The sequence below is a fragment of the Schistocerca serialis genome, chromosome 8 (assembly GCF_023864345.2).
Source record: "Schistocerca serialis cubense isolate TAMUIC-IGC-003099 chromosome 8, iqSchSeri2.2, whole genome shotgun sequence".
NCBI lineage: Eukaryota > Metazoa > Arthropoda > Insecta > Orthoptera > Acrididae > Schistocerca > Schistocerca serialis.
The window spans coordinates 452,204,190-452,219,852 of NC_064645.1; positions in this window are offsets into that span (position 1 = coordinate 452,204,190).

Here is a 15,663-nt window from a genome sequence, read left to right on the forward strand (position 1 = left end):
GTAGCTTTCCATCAAAACAAACGATGCACTTGTAACAGTTTCACTGGACCGTTTACTACTACGAGGGCTAAAAACAACACGACTTTACCTGTAAAACCCACAGAAAGTACGCACACACTAATATGAGAAACACTTTCTCTGCTTTTAGTCTGAATTTATTGGCTGTAGGCTTATGCTGAAAATTTGACATGTCGGACTGAAGCACCTCTACGCCCCATCGACTTTGACAGTGTTGTAACCCTACCAATACTATTGTACTTTAGTATGCGTTTACCTAAATAACACAAAACCCTGTCTCTATGTTGTCACGGATAACCCTCTTACTAAATTTAGTTTCCAAATAAAGTACACTATGGCAGGATAGTCCTGTTAGTAGGGAAAACTAATCAATAGACTCATCTTGGGGTTGAAGCTCTTTCTTTCCGTGTTTGCTTTAACAATATGTATGTTTTTGGACAGGGTCCACCTTTAGCAAAACACAATTTTTTTTTAGCCCAAACATGTTTCACTGCAGTTGCAACATCTTCAGTGGGCTTTTATTTTTCAACTGTTAAAGATAAAGAATGTTCTTCATTTTTTGTATACCTGTAACTATTAGTGTTTTAATTGTAATTACAGATATTTAGAAAAACACATAAATTATGAATTCATACCTTTTTACCACATGGTGTGATTTTTCTGATGTGTTGTGTTTCTACAGTGACTGTTTTGTTCCACAGTTTGTCATCTGCAACAACTTACACCTTAAGGTAGATAAATTTTTTAAGCCATAATTACGATTTGTAAATTATTATTTCAATGCCTGAAATGATTTAATTCTGTGTGTGTGTGTGTGTGTGTGTGTGTGTGTGTGTGTGTGTGTGTGTGTGTTTGTCTATTTACATAATGCTACACTTACATTTTCTTTTTCTTCATCTTCATCACTGTCAAACACTATATATTGAGTTGCCATTGTCACTGTTACTGTTTCACTGTTTCCCAACTGTAAAAACAAACATGGCGGGCAGTGGAACAGTTGAGGGTGTAAAAAAAAGATGGCTGACATGCAACTGCAGTGAAACATGTTTGGCTTAAAAAACAAAATTGTGTTTTGCTTAAGGCGAACATTATCCAATAACATACTAATGAATAGAGTTACCCTTTTTACAGGATTTGAGCGTGTGCTGTGTCTAATGGATAAGTAGATCAGACTATTCAATTTTTTTCGTAAGATATTACTCAGTAGTTAGAAGGAAGCGCAGTACGAATAGCATTATATTGAAATTAGGACAACTCAGTTCCAAGGCCACTTAGTGGTTTAAAATATGTACTAACGATTGCCAGCCTATCCAGGCGATGAAGCAGTGAAGTATTGGAAAAGCAGAAGTAGGAATTTTGCCTACTTCCTTGCTAGTGTTTAAGTTGCTCCTTCAAATAAATATTACTCCACGTAAACAATGTTGGACTACACCTTACGTTTTTAAAAGAGAAAAAACCCAGTAGATAACTTCAAGGAAGCTAAAAAATTTGGCCAGGGGGGACCTTTAGAAAAGTACTTTCCATAATCAAAAAACTTAAATACTAAAATACTTAGATTCCAAAGCACACCCTTTTTATATTGAACATTTCACTTCAAGAATACCTCTTTCTTACTGGAATTTACTTTCAAAAGCTATTACTTGAACTAACTCTGTGAATTCATTTAATAGATTCTAGTAACTTTGCTTCACTCTGACTGAATTTTGCGTAAGCTACCTTTTACTATAACGCTTCGCAATAGTTAAGAAAACTTTCTCATTATTTACACAAAAATAATTTAAATGGTGCTTCTTTATATTAACTTGGCGCTTCATAAGTCTGTAAAAGAGGGTACTCGGATTAATCAAATACCTGGAGGGAACCCTATACAGGTGTATGATTAGGATCAAATAACAGGCAAAACAAGTTTCTTTAAGGTTCGAGAATGATTTTTAAATTGTAGTTTAAATTAATGGTTCACGCTGTCCAAAAGTAAAATACAAAAAATCTTATCTGATGGCTGTAGGCTTGGGTGTGGCGAACAATTATGACGGCTACACTGCCCAGCAGGTTTCTTGCTGTATGGGTTCAATTTCTCATCTTGGCCTCTTTCAGTTTCATATACAGTATGTTGTGTCTAGGCAAGACAGCCTAGACACAATTAGAGGAAGCCGAAAGGCACGCGGTACGCTCACGCAGATGGGCGTGAGGTCTGAAACAGGATACGTAATGAATGCTATAAAGAAAAGTACGTAGCTTCTGAAATACTTAACTTTAATCCATCCTTTTGGTACATCTGGAGATTGTGGCGATACAAGTGAGACTCTTTAGATACATGCAGTGTTACTAACGGCGCCTTGCTAGGTCGTAGCCATTGACTTAGCTGAAGGCTATTCTAACAATCTGCTCTGCAAATGAGCGAGGCTTCGTCAGTGTGCATCGCTAACTACGTCGTCCGTACAACTGGGGCGAGTGCTAGTCCGTATCTCGAGACCTGCCTTGTGGTGGCGCTCGGTCTGCGATCACACAGTGGCGACACGCGGGTCCGACATGTACTAATGGACCGCGGCCGATTTAAAACTACCACCTAGCAAGTGTGGTGTCTGGCGGTGACACCACATTCCTCCCCCGCAAATCGGCGAACGGTCGTGTTATAAGGCTTCCGCCCGCCGTGGGGAGGACCCCATGTTGACGTATGCGATGATGTGGGGAGCCTAACAACAGGCGATGCTGTGCCACCCGCACCCGGCCATTCGGTCCGAGGGGAGCTAGGAAACGCCTGAAAACCTAGTCCAGGGTGCACGTCAACATGCGGTGTATGCGCCCGTAAAGAGACAGGAGGCGCCGAAGGGTCGACCCCCATTGCGTCGGGGTATCCGACGCGCGATGGCGCCATGTGGTCCGGAGCGGGCAAGAGTTCCATGGCGGAGGACAGCTGGTCACGGGAAGCGATCGGCGGCGCGTGACCAAGGGAGGCGCTTGGCGGCTGCAGCGAAGCGTCCACTGCGGGCGGCGCCGGCTGGAGGACAGGCGGTGGCGGCGGCGGCGGCAGCGGCGCGTCGCCATGGGGCAAAATGGAAGGCATCGTCGGAGCACCTGGGGATGAGGCGAGCCAGTAGATGGGTCCCCAGGGCGCTGACCGGACGGCACCGTCGCTGAAAGCAGACGGGGAGCGGCAGAACCCGTGCGACGACAGAGGCGCAGCTGATTGAGATGCCGACGCACCTCACCAGAGGCCCCCAAAACCAAATACATCGCGCGGCCGAGGCAGCGAAGAATGCGCCCTGCGAGCCAACGCCGTGAACCGCGAAAGTTGCGATAGAATACAACGTCGCCTGGAGCAAAAGCAGGAGTCTGCCGCTGCACAGGAACCTGATGCGGCGGATGCAGCAAAGACATCAAGGTTCGATGAGGACGACCGTGGAGCAACTCAGCTGGCGAGCGACCATCTCGGCGCTGAGAGCGATACGAAGACAAAAAGAGCAACAACGCGTCCTCCCGAGAATGCGACTCTTTCAACTTCAACATCTGTGACTGGAAAGTCCGGACCAGTCGTTCAGCGGCACCGTTTGACTGAGGCAAAAACGGCGCGGACGTCAGATGTTGAATACCATTGGCCTTGGAGAATGACTGAAATTCTGCGGACATGAATTGTGGGCCATTGTCGGAAACAATAGTGTGTGGAAGACCTTCAATGCAAAAGATAGCAGACAACGCTTGGATGGTGGCAGTTGACGTCGTGGAAGACATCCGGACAACAAAAGGAAAATTACTGAAGGCATCTACCAGAACCAACCATCTAGCATTCCAGAATCGACCAGCAAAATCGATGTGCAAGCGTTGCCAAGGGGAAGTGGCTTTTGGCCACGCAAAGACTTTCCGCGGCGGTGCGGATTGTTGTTCGGCACACGCCAGGCAAGAAGCACACATATTCGTAATCGCAGCATCGATTCCGAACCAAGTACAGTGCTGACGAGCAAGTTGTTTCGTTCGCACTATACCCCAATGTCCTTGGTGAAGAAGCCGTAAAACAGAGGACTGTAACGAACGTGGGACCACGACTCTGGACTGATCATTATCAGAACGCAACAACAAAACACCACGTCGTACAAAAAGTCTCCTTGTGAGCAAAAAATCGGCGAACCAGCGGATCCTCAATCCGCGACTTCGACAAGGGCCATTGAGTAGCAACAAAACGCAAAACGGTAGCAAGGACAGGGTCAGCAGCTGTGGCTGTAGCTACACGACGAAAATCAATCGGAAACGATTCGACCACGTCATCGGTTTCCGAATCAATGAACATGCAAGCAAGTTCGGAAGAATCGAATGCTTTATCCTCAGCAACAGGCAAACGGGACAACGCATCGGCGTTTCCGTGCTTAGCAGTGGACCGATACAAGATATCGTAGTGGTACTGCGAGAGGAAAATAGACCAGCGAATGAATTTCTGCACTGTACGTGGAGGTACAGGCTTGTTCGGATGGAAAAGCGATGTCAAAGGTTTGTGGTCTGTGATGATGGTAAAGTGACGACCATACAAGAAATCATGAAACTTTGTAACACCAAAGACGAGAGCCAAAGCTTCTTTCTCTATCTGCGAGTAATTTCTTTGCGCAGACGAGAGCAATTTGGACGCAAAGGCAATAGGGCGATCATGCGATCCATCTTTGTGTGCAAGCACAGCACCAATCCCGAAATCCATTGCATCTACCATCAACAAAAGGGGTTTCTGGGGATCGAATGGCGTAAGGCAAGTATTGGAAAGCAACGCCGATTTCAACTGGCGAAAGGCGCGTTCGCATTCCGACGTCCAGACGAATGGAACACCTTTACGGCGTAAGCGATGAAGCGGAGCTGAAATCGAAAAGGCATTATGCACATTCACTCACACCTTGTGATTCGAAATCGTGTAATGGTCTTGCGACCTCATCACGCAATGCGTGAGGAACATTGCGCGCTCGGAAAAATTTCGGTTGCGCATTTACTTTCAGTTCCAAATGTGCTTCGTAGTTCTTAGCGCAACCAAGGCCCGGTGCAAAAATGTCTGCAAATTCTTCACATAGACGAGAAACACTGTCTGAAGGCACAGTCTGATTCACTGATAGGACCTGATTTACTATAGACATGTTAAACAATTGAAATAAATCTAAACCAAACAAGTTCACTGCAGTAGAAGAATGAAGAACGTAAAATGACACAAGTTTTGTTTGTCCCTTGTATGTTGCAAGAAGAGTGCACTGTCCTAACACAGGGATATTCTGACCTGAATAACTATGTAACTTAACATTTGCGGCACTCAACGGAGGTTTGCCCAGTTGTTTGTACGTGTCGTGATTGATCAATGAAGCAGCAGCCCCGGTATCGAGCTGGAATGCTATAACGTGGCCATGAATGTCCAAATCTACAAAAAGTTTATTGTCCTGCTGACGACAAGAGCGACTGTCTTGTGCAATTTGAACTGACACTGGTGCAGAAGCACTTGAGACTTGACGCGATTTCCGGCGACGTCGGCGCACAGTATTTGTGGGATGAACACGGTCACTGTTAGAGACAGTGGCACTGGACGAAGTGGAATTAACTACATGAATGTCCATGGGCGAAGGTTCACGAGCCTGAGTATTCTTGGTTCGATTCCGGCGCGAAGCAAAGGGCCTGGAATGGTTGTGATTGTCTGATCTGAGCTTTTTCTGGCAAACACTTTGAACATGTCCTTTCCTATTACAGAAAAAGCAAATAGCTTGGCGTGACGGGCAATTGTCACGCGAATGTCTAGTTGCACACCGCGGGCATGATTTCACTGCATTTGTATGCTGGTGCGGCACACCTGGTTTAGAGCGTGGCGGCAGCTGCGTGGACGTGCGCGAGGGCAGTTTATCGGTCCGCGCATTGCGCCCGGCGGGCCGGGTAATGTGACACACAGCTGGCGAAGTTTCAAATGATTCCTGTACAAAGTCAAGTGTGTCTTGTCTATCCAATATGTCTATCACTTGTTGAAGGGAGGGATTGACTAGTTTCAAAATCTGTTCCCGTATGCGAACATCAGAAACGTTCTGTGCTATTGCATCACGTACCATTGTATCTGAATAAGGGAGTCCACATTCACACTCAAAAGCACAATCCCTTGTAAGGCCCTGCAATGTTTCAACCCACTCCCTATTAGTTTGACCGGCCATACGTTTTGTACGAAAGAAAGTATATCTTTTTGCAACTACATTAACTGTTTCTTTGAAATAGGCATCTAACGCCGACAAAATTTCTTCGTAGGACAGAGTTCCTACGTCGCGTCGGGGAAATAATTTCACTATCACACGGTACGTTTGCACCCCTACACACGCCAATAAATGAGGCTGCCGCTCGTTACCTTGAATTCTGTAGGCGGCGAGATGAAATCCAAACTGGCGTGACCACTTCGTCCATGTTTCCGTAGCTGGGTCAAACGGCCTAAAAGGCAGTGCAACTGCGAGTTGTGGCTGTGGTAGCGGTGGAGCGGCGGCTGCCGCATCGTTTTGCAGTGCACGTTGACCCTGGACGAGCTGTCCAAGGGCATCCAATAACGCCTGCGTCTGCTGATTCTGCAAGCGATAAAATTCGGACAGTACATCTGGCGAAGCCATGACACAAGTAAATGTAAGCAATTAGAAAGAACAAGACCCTTTCCGTTGACTCGTCGCCAAAAATGTGGTGTGTCTAGACAAGACAGCCTAGACACAATGAGAGGAAGCCGAAAGGCACGCGCTACGCTCACGCAGATGGGCGTGAGGTCTGAAACAGGATACGTAATGAATGCTATAAAGAAAAGTACGTAGCTTCTGAAATACTTAACTTTAATCCATCCTTTTGGTACATCTGGAGATTGTGGCGATACAAGTGAGACTCTTTAGATACATGCAGTGTTACTAATGGCGCCTTGCTAGGTCGTAGCCATTGACTTAGCTGAAGGCTATTCTAACTATCTGCTCTGCAAATGAGCGAGGCTTCGTCAGTGTGCATCGCTAGCTACGTCGTCCGTACAACTGGGGCGAGTGCTAGTCCGTATCTCGAGACCTGCCTTGTGGTGGCGCTCGGTCTGCGATCACACAGTGGCGACACGCGGGTCCGACATGTACTAATGGACCGCGGCCGATTTAAAACTACCACCTAGCAAGTGTGGTGTCTGGCGGTGACACCATACAGTAGCCCAACAACTCGCAGCTATGCCGTAAGCCGTTTGCAGCCTTCATCCGAGGCATTTTTGTGCAAATTTGTAGGCAAAGCTTCTCCCGCTCCACAAGGGTGTTGCCTCAATCACTGCTGCCTACAGACTGTGTGACTTACTACCCGCGCTTACTCTAGGTAGCGCGCCAGTTCACCGTTGCCACGTTTTCCATTCCCCAGAGCCACTCTCGTTTCAAATAAAAGCACACTGGCTTTTACATAAAACCTATTTTTTACATTGTTTCAAAGCGTGGCCATTTCTTACAATTGTTAAATTTACATCAACATGAACAGTTTATACACACAAATGTTGTCAAATACAAACTGTCATCAGAAGTTTATTTAACGTAATAAACAAATTATATAGAATTTTACATACATTACTCACATAGAACTGAAAGAGCTTCAACCTCCAGAAAAGCACACTTTACTTCACATATACAGAAAATATAGTACCAATATGCGAAAATTTTAAAGGAAAAAGTAATAAAAATTTAGATGAACCATAAACAAACAGTGTTATAGTGTGACTCCAACTCTTCGATGTCCACAGGAAAACTTTCACGGCATTCATCACTGTCTGAGCCCAGGTTCTCGGGTAAAAGATAAAAATTCAGGTAGCGCAGTCGAATTTTGACCGATGTGGTGCGACCCAGCTATCTATATGCACTAAAAACTTTCTGCACAACATTCACGTAGTCAGCAGCCATGTAATTTCCAAGGATGTTTTCTACGACACCACTCAGTAAGTTATCAATAACCTTCCTTAAATTCGGACTTCTGAATACACAATCTTTCACTTTTGCGAAACTCCGGAACCTTGCTGCATAAGAACAGAAGAGCATCCGAGTCTTTGTCTAGTACCTTTACGAAATTATTCACTAGCCCTAGTTGTGTATAAAGAAGTGGCATGATAACTTTGCCACGCTCAATCGACGGCACACAGCAGACTATCTTACTTCCAGCCTGCTTTCCACCTCTGACCGGCCATTCCTTCTTCTCGCAGTGGTGCAGTCTTACACTGCTGTCCGTCTAGCAGATGAAACAGTAGTACTCGGTATAGCCTGTCTTCATTCGCACAAGGACAGTGGGTACTTTCAAATCACCGCATATACGCCAACTGTCATAGCATACTTTTCCCTTTTACTGCTCGTATTTCATCCCACTCGCCTCATATCGGCAGGGGGTGGACTGTCAGTGATACAACATTCTGCTCTTCATCCAAGCGATTTAAAAATATATTATCAGAATAAGAAACAAATATTAGGGCTGATTTCACGTTTTAAATTAAAAATCGAAGACAACAGCTAAAAAACGAAAATATATACATTTTAAAGACACATCGCCGTGTCGTGAAGTTTTTCTGATAAAAAACACTGAATCCCCTGCACTTTCACTTAAATTCTGAAGGACCTGCACTGGGAGAGAAATATTGTGGGAGGAGAGAATATGTTTCATAGGGTTGAAGGGCATGGACAAAAAGATAGAGGTGTATTAGGAAGGAAAACTGCTGAGTTTATAGGTAGGAGATGAGGTGGATAGTGGGAATGCAGAGAGTGGGAAAGACAAAGTGTGAGGAGTAGTGTGCTATGAGGGTAGGATAGAGGCTACAAGAGGAAAGAAATGAGGATGGATGGAGAGGGTAAAGGAGTGCAGATATGGAGTGGGAGGGGTATGTATCATAGCAGTGCTCATTGTCTGAGAGAAGGAATTGGTTGAAGTTGTATTGGAATAGGACATGGAGTGCGTGTAGGTGCAAAATTGGAGGGTTGTTTTGTGAAGGTGCGGCAGCACACAAGAGTCGGTGACTAGAGGGGAAACAGTGCGGTATTGGAATCTAGACTGTAGATAGTGCAGGAGATGTGGAGGTGTTCATTGTGGGGGAGGTGTGATCTAGATTTGAGGACATGTTACAGGGGAAATGAAAGTGCTGTAACGTATATGAGTTGGTGATTAGAGGAGAAACAATACGGTTATTGCAATCTAGTTTGTAAATTGATGGCATCATAGAGGATCAATGTGGGGGAGGGTAAACAGATGGGAAAAGCAAGACAGAGCGCATGGCATTCAAGGATTTGTAGGGCTTATAGAACTTCGGTGGAGCAGAGATGCGTGCAGTATTTGCATAACAGAGGATGGGTCATTTGCAAGTGGGGAGAATATTGGAGGATTGTAATTCCAGAATTCGGGCTGTTTAATAGTTTTCATCTATTGCGGCCTTTCTGTTTGTTGGTTTGTAGCTGAGTTTTCCATGTTAGTTACCAGTTGAGAGTTAGTCCAAGATATTTTAGTGTGTTAGTTAACTGGATAAGAAGGTCGTATATGGTAAGGTAGAAGTCATGGAGGCAGATGGTGCAGATGGTTCGTCCTACAATTATTGCCTGAGTTTGGGAGGGGTTGATATTTGAGAGCCGTTGGTTACATCAGGAGATAAACTGATTGAAGTGGATTTGGAGGGATCGTTGGGGTTTTCGGAGCGCAGGGTAGAGGACAAGTAAGGTGGTGTCATCAGCACACTGAAGGAGCTGGAGTGGTTAGCGTAGTTTGGACATATCAGCAGTGTAGAGGAGACAGAGGAGAGGAGAGAGGGCAGAGCTTTGGGGAACTCCTGTGGTGGGATGGAAGGTATGGGAACTGATATTGTTAACAGTGACAGAAGGTGGGTGATTAGGTAGAAAAGATGAAGATGCAATAAGGCAGACATAGTTAACTGGAAGTGCGTATGCCTGGAGTCTGAAAAACAGACTGTAATATTGTGTATGGTCATAGGCTTTCCCTAGGTCGAGGGAGGCAAAAATAGCAGATTGACGGGCCATAGCATATCTTCTCTATGTATATAAATTGAAGTCACCTGCACTCTTCCGTCTGAACATTCAGGCTAATCTCAGGAACTACTGGAGGGATTTTGATCCACTTTTGACTAATAGATACACTGACTCACCAGGAGTATTTGTGTATACAATGCACAGTTTGTGTATGCAATGTACAATTATGACGAATTTAAGTTCCTTGCCATGGTTCTGTTGCCACCTAGTGAAGAGTTGTCACAACTAGATAGAGCAGGAAGTGCAAACAAATTCGAATCGAATCTACATTAGTGGTCTAGTGACACAGCATGTGACTGCAGACCAAAAGGCTGTTGCATCAACTACCGACTGTGTCATTTCTTGCAGTCTGCCTTTTCACCTAGCATTCACCTGTCAGTAATGTTGAGATTCGCCAGAAACAAAACGGGGCTCGAATGACACGTTACGCTGCAGCTCCCCCCTCCCCAGTAACACGCAAGTCGCCTAAGTGACATCCAGTTGATTGTAATAGTTTCGGAACAACTGCCTAGTGAAAAAACGTGCAGATCCCGAACTTGTGGTTTTCAGTTTTTCATGCATAGAGTAAAAAGTTTTCTGAAAATCTGCTTCATTATAGGAAGTAGCTTTGCTTGGTTTTTATAAAAGAACTTTTGCAGCAGCGCAGCAAATGACTTAGCGTTCAGCTTTCTGCTCTCATCGAGTCAAACATGGATGTAAACTCGATTCTTTGCGTGGTGGGGCGAAAAAGTCTACCATAGTTCTTATTAATGGGTAGACTGAGTTATGAGGACTGTTTGTGTATATAATTTACAAACATTTCGTGGCAAATTGGCGGAACACTGAAAAAGCAGTCAACCGTTGCTGTGTAAACGATGTCATTACTATGTAGCGGTGAATAGCAGAACTCCTTGGACCCACAGCTCTGCACGGCGCGGTTCTTCCTTTTATGCACTGATAACAGGCGCTCAGTGTTCATACGTCTTAACGATTCAGGTAATAATCGTTTGCTTACTTTCAAATTATACAGAAGACTGGTGAACTAATCTCCACTGGCAAGAAAGAGGTTTACTCATTTTAAAGATCGTAAAGACATAGCGATGATTTTCTTGATGGGATTGAGAAATTTCTTGCGGATGAATACAGAAGATTTCGAAATACCTCTACACGTGACTGAGGGGCGCTTTTGGCTATATCACAACAACTTCAGATTGCCAATTTCTGCTACCCTCAGTACAGGACTCGGAATTTTTACTATTAATTCACTGTAATTTCAAATAACCAAGCGTCTCAAGCGTCTTTCCACGGTTCGCGCGGCTTCCCTCGTCGGATGTTCGAGTCCTCCCTAGGGCATGTGTGTGTCCTTAGTGTAAGTTAGTTTAAGTTAAAGAAAGTAGTACTCAAGCCTAGGGACCGATGAGCTCAGCAGTTTGGTCCCATGGAACTTACCACAAACTTCCGAATTTTCAAATAACGCTCGGTGAACTAGTCAACTTTGAGCATCGTAATAAATGTAAGCAGTGCGTGTGCAGGCTGTGATGTGTGACTTAAAATTTGAAAGCATAAAATATTTTAAACTGGTAGTTTCCCTGCTGTTCTTTGAGATCAGTTGCAGAGCGAAAAACATATGAATCTAAATTTTTATTTTTTATGCTACAAGTGAAACGTGTCCCGAAAAACTTCTACAGCAACTTTGCTTCATTTACATATAGTGCGTTCTTTCAGCTGCGCAGCGGATGATATAACTTTCATTTACTTCTTTTCTTTAATCAGTTCATCGCGTGGCTTGGCGAAGAAGTCTGCCATAAAGAGTCCACGACAAGGAATTGCGGCAAACAGTCTTAAATGTGCATCACAGTGCACGCTAAGCTACACAAGAGGATTGCTGTAACACGTGCTAAACATGTATATGACGCATGTTTTTCCTTATTTCTTCTTTTATTTGTGCCATCTCAGCTAGCCTCCGATACATGTTGAATCATTCACACACACACATACACTCATGATTCACATATAATATTTCTATTGATTGTAAACATACTGCTTACGTCACGATGTGCTCCCATCACTGCCACGAGATGTGTCTCCTCCAAACGCCAATTAAATACAGAGCACGTAAGATTCGTGCCTCCAGACAACTTTTCTGACCTGGGATGCTTACCTCCTGAAGTTGTATGGAAGTGGAGATATTCAGTCAGTTATCACTTTTCTCTAAATTTTTGTCATAACTCTACATAGCGGTGCACAAACAAAATACGTTACATCACAGAATGAGGTGAATTTGGCCGGGTCGCCACTATTCGTAAAGTAGTTACACGCTTGCGCACGTCTCGTTCATATGGAAAAATATCTCACCGGTATCAATTTCCGTCGTCTGGTGTTAAGCAACGTAGTTGGCGAACGCCAAGGGTGATGACTTGTATCATCACTGAATACAACAGAACAACTAGTTGCTTACGTACTGAGACAAATCTAAACATCAGATCACGGTTTATTTACAAGCTGAGTTACGGCCTCTGCTTACACCACATACCACGTTTCAGTAGAAAAATGCCCAGCTTAATGTGCGGAGGAATGTAGACATCTTTCTTGAAGGGCGAGGCGCTACTGCTTCCTTCGCCAGGGCGATCGTTTGCCACGCTGACGTCGTGTGTTGGCATCTCGATCGTGACGCCCTTCAGGGACCACTGTTAGTGCTCACAAGGGAAACTCCCCATAGCACCCCTTTCAGATCTGGTGATAATATGGCCCAGAGGATAGCCCGTAAAAAACTGAACACAGATTAAGCATGAAAACAGGAAGAAGGTGCACCGAATTGTGAAGAAAAATTGACACAGTGAATGGTCCAAACTCAAGATGTGCAACATCGAGGCAATGACAAGAATCACGGCTGGTGGTTTCATGGGCATGGTGTTGGACTGCAAAGCGCGAGATCCGTGTTCAAATTTGCCTCGTGACCTTTCTTTCACAAATTTATCAACTTTTCGTCCGGCCATTGACGTACCTGTTTTCCTTCTGTAGTCTGGGTAATTGTCATACTATACAATCGTTATAGAATGTAAGTGATATGGTAAGAATGTATTACCACCGCTAGTAAATGTGATGAGTAGTGAGAGCAGGCGAGATGCCGCGTAGATATCTCACAGAATTCAAAACAACAAATAAACGGGTGTGAATTGTGATACAACAAAGGAATTCAAGAGCCAAAACTTCCAGCATGGAACGCACGAGTCACAACATGTGGTAACTGTGTAGAACAAATAGGAGGTAGGTACGTCTGGAACCCCCTTCCTTATACTCGCTGTTGCAAACGGACGTTACACCATGACACATACGCAACTTTAAATACAGTGAACAGATACGTCAATGACTGGACGGACAGTTCACCATTTTGTGAAAAAAAAAGCTACATGAGGGAGATCTGGACAGGGTTCTCCCCCTTCCCAGTCCAATACCGTGACCACAAAACCACAATGCTGTGGCTACTGTAATTCGCTCGATGTTACACGTCTTGAGTGTGGGCCGTTCACTGTTTCGATTTTGCTCCTTTTTTCACAGTTCAGTACACCTTCTTCCTGTTTTAATGCTTGACCTGTATTCAGTTTCTGACGGGCTATCCATTAGGTCATCTTTGCAATGAATCTGAGGGGGTTGGGATGGGGTGTTTCATCTTCTCAGTGAACTCTCATACAAACTCCAGAAGCATATTCAGGACGTGAATTCCAACGCATACTTTCAGTTTTACAAACCAGAGATGTTGCATGCCAACGGCCTTGCCGCGATGCACATATCAGTTTGAGTCTAATACTACTACACACGACAGCCAACTGACAGGATATTCGTGAGGTTAGATTACTTCGTCATCACCACAAGTTTAGAGCGAAAAAGAATTTATATATAGCAATAAATAAGGCCAACGGCCTTGCTGCAGCGGTAACATCGGTTCCCGTCAGATCACTGTTAAGCGTGTCGGGCTGGGCTAGCACTTGGATGGGTGACCATTCGGTCTGCCGAGCGCTGTTGGCAAGCGGGGTTCACTCAGCCCTTGTGAGGCAAAACTGAGGACTACTGGATTGAGTAGTAGCGGCTCCGGTCTCGTAAACTGACATACGGCCAGAAGAGCGGTGTGCTGACCACATGCCCCTCCATATCCGCATCCAGTGACGCCTGCGGGGTGAGGATGACACGGCGGCCGGTCGGTAACGTTGGGCCTTCATGGCCTGTTCGGGCTGAGTTTAGTTTAGAGATGTTGTATAGTTTTCCATTCATAATTATTTCTGTATAGATATGTACGCGTGATGACATGCCTATGCTTCCCGGTGTTGACTTTTCAGAAATGCTATTCAGTTGCAGGAGGTGCACGAGAAGAAAACGTTTCACTTTCCTTGCGGTAACGAATGAAAGTAATAGCACACGTTTAGTTGGGAGACACAGGAGTAGACTCAGGGGGCTACGTGAAAACCTTTTTTTTTTTTCTTTCTTTTTTTTTCCTTCGCTCACACTTGCACGTTTTGTAAGCATGTATCGAGTAGCGCTGATATCGATTATGATAACATCACTATGGTCGCTTCTTTGTTTTTTCGCGCCAGAACGAGCGAGAGAGTCAGGTGGTGATTTTCTAACCGTGTGCGAGGTGTGAAGATGTTAAGGAATCAAGCTAAGAGAACAAGTAAATTTTGTGACTATAAAGGTGTTTGATGGTGTGTAATCATTCGTGTACCTCACGAGACGTAATCCGCTGTTCGCGAAGTCAAAAACCACGAAAACAATCGCGAGAACATGATTAGATGCCCGCGAGCATCTCTTCCGCGCCGGTAAATGAAACTTGGATTACCTATATTGCCACGAACGCCGCATCTGGATTGCAGTGTGGGATGATGTATTGCGGTGTAGTGTTACTGTATGTATCAGTGTATCAACATATTTGTTATTTTGTGAAGAGTGTAACAGTGAAGCCCTGTGTAGCGCAACTGTTAAAAAAAGTACATCAATGGATTGTTGTTATTGTTGTGGTCTTCAGTCCTGAGACTGGTTTGATGCAGCTCTCCATGCTACTCTAACCTGTGCAAGCTTCTTCATCTCCCAGTACCTACTGCAGCCTACATCCTTCTGAATCTGCTTAGTGTATTCATCTCTTGGTCTCCCTCTACGATTTTTACCCACCACGCTGACCTGCAATACTAAATTGGTTATCCCTCGATGTCTCAGAACATGTCCTACCAACCGATCCCTTCTTCTAGTCAAGTTGTGTCACAAGCTCCTCTTCTCCCCAATTCTATTCAATACCTCCTCATTAGTTATATGATCTACCCATCTAATCTTCTGCATTCTTCTGTAGCACCACATTTCAAAAGCTTCTATTCTCTTGTTGTCTAAACTATTTATCGTCCACGTTTCACATCCATACATGGCTACACTCCACACAAATACTTTCAGAAACGACTTCCTGACACTTAAATCTATACTCGATGTTAACAAATTTCTCTTCTTCAGAAACGCTTTCCTTGTCATTGCCAGCCTACATTTTATATCCTCTCTACTACGACCATCATCAGTTATTTTACTCCCCAAATATCAAAACTCCTTTACTACTTGAAGTGTCTCATTTCCTAATCTAATTCCCTCAGCATCACCCGACTTAATTCGACTACATTCCATTATCCTCGTT